Source organism: Mus pahari, chromosome 15 (genome assembly GCF_900095145.1).
Source record: "Mus pahari chromosome 15, PAHARI_EIJ_v1.1, whole genome shotgun sequence".
Lineage (NCBI taxonomy): Eukaryota > Metazoa > Chordata > Mammalia > Rodentia > Muridae > Mus > Mus pahari.
In genome coordinates, this window is record NC_034604.1 from 39,154,107 (window position 1) to 39,160,125 (window position 6,019).

Below are 6,019 nucleotides of genomic sequence, written 5' to 3' on the forward strand. Positions count from 1 at the left end.
ATAAACTGCCTCATGTGCGCTACACTGAATCTCCAATATTCTTATTATAAAGTGAGGCTCACACTATATAACTGAGTATGACCTTGAACCCACAATCATTCTGCCTCCACTTTCCAAGATTACAGGTATGTGCCACCACACCTGCTGTCATATGCAATTCTTATAAATAAAAGTAAAGACTGGCATGCCAAGCATAGTGAGAAAACTCAGGAAACAGAAGCAGGCTTATCCCTGTGAGTTTGTGGCCAGGCTGGTCTACATAGTGAGTTCTAGCCTAACCATGGCTATGGGGTAAAACCCTATCTCAAAAGTAAGATAAAATAATAAAATGAAATTTTAAATCTAGGGTTGGGGGAGAGTTTAGTTGGTACTGTACTTGTGGCACTAGTATGGTGACCTGCATCTAATTCCAAATCCTATATAAAAAGCCACATACTTGTCATTCCAGAGCTGGGGCAGGGGACTCAAGTAGACCCTGGGCTTTGCTAGGTCAACCTCATGTAATCATGAAGCCCTAGGTTCCAGTGTTGGGGAAACCTGACTCAAAAGGTGGATGACTCCTGAGGAATAACATTGAGGGTTGGCTTCTGGTCACCATGAAAATGCAAACATGCACACACACATATACTCAAGAACATACACATGCACACACATTCTCAAGCACACACACATACACATACTCAAGTGCAAACACCCAGAATACACACACACACACACACACACACACACACAAATCAAACATTTAAAAATACCTATTCTATAAAGATTCACTGGATGTACTTAACTAGAGAAAGAGGGAAAACTAATTTCATGAATCAGGCAAGGAGTAACAATAGTCACTGGGACAAGAACTAAGGATTTTACTGACCATGAGGTGATAACCAAATCTGTCTTTCCCACAGGCTCAGGCTCCGATTTGCATAGTGCACTAGGAGAACAGATGATGTCAACATCCTTCCTGGTAACTAGTTATCTCAGCAACCCAAGCCTGGCAGGAGACTCTGTGCTCTGACTTATTTTTAGTGCATTTCTACTTTGGTAATCCAGTCACCTGAAGAAGAGCCAGTAGCCTGGCTATTCTATGACCTCACTACCCTGACTTATTCCTTAACAACTACCAAGTTACTGAGTTGCTGGGAAGAGTCTAGAAGGGGGTTGGGGCTCCCCCATTTGCAAACTCTCAGGGGTCACAGAGGCTTGCTAGCCCAACCCAGGTGGAAGTGTGGCCTTCACTCTTAGTAGCAATCATATATCGAAGGGAGAAAGACAAAGAAAAAAGGTTGCTATCAAATCAGGTATGTACCATCTATCCTTTTATCAGCAGGGTGGAAGATGGGGTGAAAAGCCAGAACTTTGTCTATCTTTTATGAAGTATTGGGTTTTTGAAGGTTCAGACCCACATCCTGCTAATAATAAGCTTCATGCTGTTTTCTAGGACTTCATAGTAGAAGATGACTTTCCGACCAAAATGCAAAAAGTGAAATAGCAAAAGATGAATCGAATATTTCCATGTCTTTGCATTTGGATTTAAACTGAGATGTTTAATTTTACTTGAACCTCATACAGCTTGTAAGGACAGATTTATCCAACGCCAGCTGTCCTCACATTTAAAGACTGTAGCACAACGATAAAATTAGAATCAAGTGTGGATCGTATTCCTCAGCAAGAATTCTGCTCTGTGTCCCACTGATGCCCTGAGCCACAACTGTCGAGCCAAATGCCAGCACTGCTGCTGTTTTTCTAGGACTTCCTAAATAGATACAGTTTAGAAACTGGCTATGTCACCAAAAGATTCATGAACCCTTAACACACAAACACACCAAACACACACACACACACAGAGAGAAAGAGAGAGAGAGAGAGAGAGAGAGAGAGAGAGAGATTTACATCCATGAGTACAAATTTATTTCCAAAGTTTTTCTAACCAAAATGAGGAGAAAATAAAATTTTAACAAAATTGGGAGAGAGTAAAGTCAACTATACAATACTACCCTCTCCCTGTATAATTTTAAACAGGAAATATCAAAGGGTATTAGAATATGCAATATCAACATAATATCTTTTTAAAGGAAGAAAAAGAAATTTCATCTTAAATTTTGATTTATGAAATACCCTATTTAATATTATCTACAATATTATAGCTGTAAAGATGCATTGTCAATGTTCTATATTGAGTATGGTACAAGAAGGGAAATCAGGAGTGACCAATAAATAAAGAAGAGATAAGCAGCCTCGCCTATGAGGAAAAAAAAATGCATCCTAGCCAATCAATAAGAAATGTAGTGTGTAGATTATAAAGAACTTATTGACTTACAGATGTTGAGAACATAGCAATTGAGGAAATGGCAATCTGGCCTTAACTATTAAAATGAAAAAAATGTGTTCATTTTCCTGTTATATCCATTACTATAGGTAACACTTAATAAAAGTATGCAGAGACATATCATAGCTGTCCACTTAAAATTGTTTTTAAAAACCCACATATACTTCAATGGGTGAACTGATTAAGTTAACTATTATAAATTATGTAAACATCCTGTTCAATTTAGACTTGTTCAGATATTTCCATTTTCAAATTATCATATACTCAAATGCTTTCAAATGACATATGAAATGGAAAAGCCAAGGTGTCATTTAGGAAAAACAATTTTATATACATAATTACATGTGCAGTTATACCCTCTGGAAATACAGTCAAGAAATTGGGGATTAGAAAGGGTAAATTTTACTTTCACTTTATACCTCCTACACTCTGACTTTCTAGTTTATGCCCTTAAGCACTGACTACCTTTATTTTTAAAAACTGTTTTAACACTAATAAGTTGGTTCCAGTTCTCTGGAAAATTCATCCTTGTGGGTGTAATTCCCAAATCCATAAAAATAACTTTATGCATTAAGCACTAAATTATACTCATGGTGGTTTTAGCATTGGTTGTATTTTGTTAGAGTCTGATTTGTTGAAATATCTCCAGTAATTTATTTTCAAGGTTATGGTGTGAGTACAATATAGGGATGACCTTTTCTGTCTCTTACAAAATTGCCTGGAACAAACTAAACTTTGACTCAGCCTTGCAATTAAGTTAACAGTATGCTTTGAGACTACTTACAACTATGTACTCGATCCTTTTTTCTCCTGTGTACTCTGCTTGTTTGAATTTAACCTGCCTGTAAGAAAGCCGAGTAACTGCCCTACTACACTTTGGACTTCTCATGTAATCAAACAGAAGCTGCGTTATATTTATAATTATGATTTATAATTATAGCTTCAATCTCTAACTAAATCCCCTATTTCTCCCTTGTGACCCTTCCATGTCCCTGACCCAGAATGGTGACGGGGCGGGGGTGGATACAGAGGCAAAGAGAATGTGTGTATGTATTTGTGTGTAATGAGAAGGTCTAATAATATCTTCTAAAAACAGCCTTGAAAAGAACAAAAACCTGTAATAAATGCTAGAAGCAACATGTGGATAAACATGTGGATAGACATGTGGATAAAGATTGATAACATCTGTTCATGGTTTTGAGTGCTATTCTAGGTCAGTATAGGTGAGAAAAGCACTTCTTCCCTTGTAAAACCATGCTAAAAGATTGATGAACACATGAGCTTCTGTGTTCGTGTTCCTTCTCCATACGTGTCTTACTGTGCTGTTTGTTCATGAGGATGGCCTTCTGTTGGCAAGAATGAGAGAGAAGTGGGCAGGTCAGATCAACTTGCTGTTGGCTCAGATGACTACAAGCATTGCACTCTTTCCTTAACATGGTACAGCCATGCTATAGTAATTAGTAATGCTATATATAGTATAAAGAACATAGCAATTAGTAATATGGTGTAGTACTATATTAGTAATTAGTACTATAGTATATAGCAAATACTTAGGTATATTCCAAATTTTCACATTTAAATAAATGTGAAAATGTGAATTGATTTGTGTGTGTGTGTGTGTGTGTGTGCGCACGCGCGTGCGCACATGTGGAGTTCAGAAGACAACTTGTGAGCCCTCTGGATTCAGCTCAGATGGCAGGTTTCCTGGTATGGGCCCTCACTCACTGGGCAATCTCACTCCTCACTCACTTGCCTGGGCTAGCACTGAACTCACTCTAGCCAATGCAGACACTCACTTTGCTGCTTAATATGAAACTTTTACTCTATTGGTCCTATATGTAATAAGACAGATATTACTTAGGTACAGGTGCTCTCCTACACTCTGCCCAATACAGAAATCTGCAATGATTCTTTAACTCATGTCACTTAATCCTTACCCTGGCATTCAAAGCTCTTTGAGAGTTTATCCTAACCAAATAATCCTTCCTGTTAAATGATTTAGAACCATGGACTGTGTAGCTCTGGGGATTTAATACATATTGTCAGATACTTGCACACGCGCGCGCGCGCGCACACACACACACACACACACACACACACACACACCCCAGTACCTCAAACTGTCCTTGAACTTCCTACAGTCACCCAAACTAGACCTGCCAAGGTCGGGGTTGATAGACCTAGCTTCGTGCCTCACATTTTTAAGCAAAGTTAAGCCTTTACTCACGCTATTTTTCAAAGTGTGGTCTATAGACAAGCAGAACTGCTTTTACCTGGGCTCCATGAAAAATAGTAAGACTTCAGGCTCTACCCCAGTCATATTTAATCAATATGAGTTTTAACGAGATGCTCACATTCATATAGAGGATCAATTTTCAGACTTGGAATAAAAATATCAAGCAGTGCTTTTGACTTCATTATGTACTTTCCCATCTGATTTCCCACACTCTGTTTTTCTGCCTGGGTATCTGTTGACACAGGTCTTCTGCCCCCGTTTCCTGGCGTTCCAAACTATCCCTTGAGCCACAAGTGACCCACAAACACGTCATTGTCCAATTTCTCTACCCTACTCTGTACTTCAGCCTCTCAACCCTTCACAGAGTTCAACGGTGTGGATGTGGCCGTGAGCTAAACTGAACTGCGCTAATAGGAGAAAGTATGGGAGGCTATTATGCCACCCTCTTAGCTGGCTTCTCTTCTCTTGGCATTATGCCCCAGTGCTTCCCTAAGAGCATGGTCAGCATTCCTCATATTCTGTAGCATGAGGGCTAGAGCCAGGCAAAATTGACTCTGGCTTGCATAGACATCGTTCGTTAACACACACAAAGTATTGCTTTTGTCAAGGCCTTCAATGTGGTTCTCTGAAGCTTTGACCCACAGCTATTTAGCATACAAAACCTGGAATTAATAATCTCATCATGTACCTCCCCTGTATTTGACAAACTTTTTATACACCACCACCTCAGTTCATCTCAATATCATACTGCTTCCATAACACAGCTAAGCACCAAGCAGAAACACTGTCAGAGGTAAGATTCTGGCCTGATGCCTTGTGTATGTGAAGGCTATTGGTAGAGACCCTTATGGTGGCAACTCAAAGGTAACTAAAGAGAACTCTGGGCTTCTTGTCCATGCGCAGACCTATTTGTCCACCTGCAGAGAACACATGGGAAAATATTCTACAAGATCAAAGAAGTTATCACAAACAGCAGAGGAGGTGAGTGCTTATTATTCTCTAAAGGTGGATGGTGGTGATTAACTGATGTCTGCGCCACACACAATTGGTATGGCTTTGGAAAAATTGTTTTAACCTCTCGAAGCTTGTTTCCTTATTTGTTTAATGAGAATAATATTCGTACATCATATTGTGAATGGCATTATGTATATAAGATGGTCAGTACAGTGTCTGGATAATTGATATCCTCTCACGACTATTAAAAAAGATCAAGCTTGAATGGGATCATTGGACATGGTCTTTTTCTTTAATTTGCAAAGCCTGTTTAATGCTATGGCGTCTCCTCTCTAGTAGTCCTCTAGTTACAGAGCTCTGGCACTCATGACAGTAACACAACACCCTAACAGGACTGTGTCTTAGCTGTCCCTGTGAACAAAGTATTCATCTTGGCAATACCTGCAAATTCTTGTGTGTGTGTGTGTGTATGTGTGTGTGTGTGTGTGTGTGTGCGCACGCGCGTG

The 6,019-nt window shown here is 39.3% G+C and overlaps 1 protein-coding gene across 5 annotated transcripts in view; it reads left to right on the top strand.

Moving 5' to 3' along the window:
• Positions 1 to 1,065: 1,065 nt before the first annotated feature.
• Myot (myotilin) overlaps positions 1,066 to 6,019 on the top strand; it is a 39,101-nt gene continuing 34,147 nt past the window's right edge. For 4 of the 5 annotated variants that reach the window (XM_029547059.1, XM_029547058.1, XM_029547064.1 and 1 more), the window contains exons 1-2: positions 1,066 to 1,295; positions 5,463 to 5,540. The gene's annotated coding sequence lies outside the window, so the exon portion shown is untranslated. The remainder of the gene's footprint in view (positions 1,296 to 5,462; positions 5,541 to 6,019) is intronic. The other variant, XM_029547060.1, reaches the window with a different exon arrangement.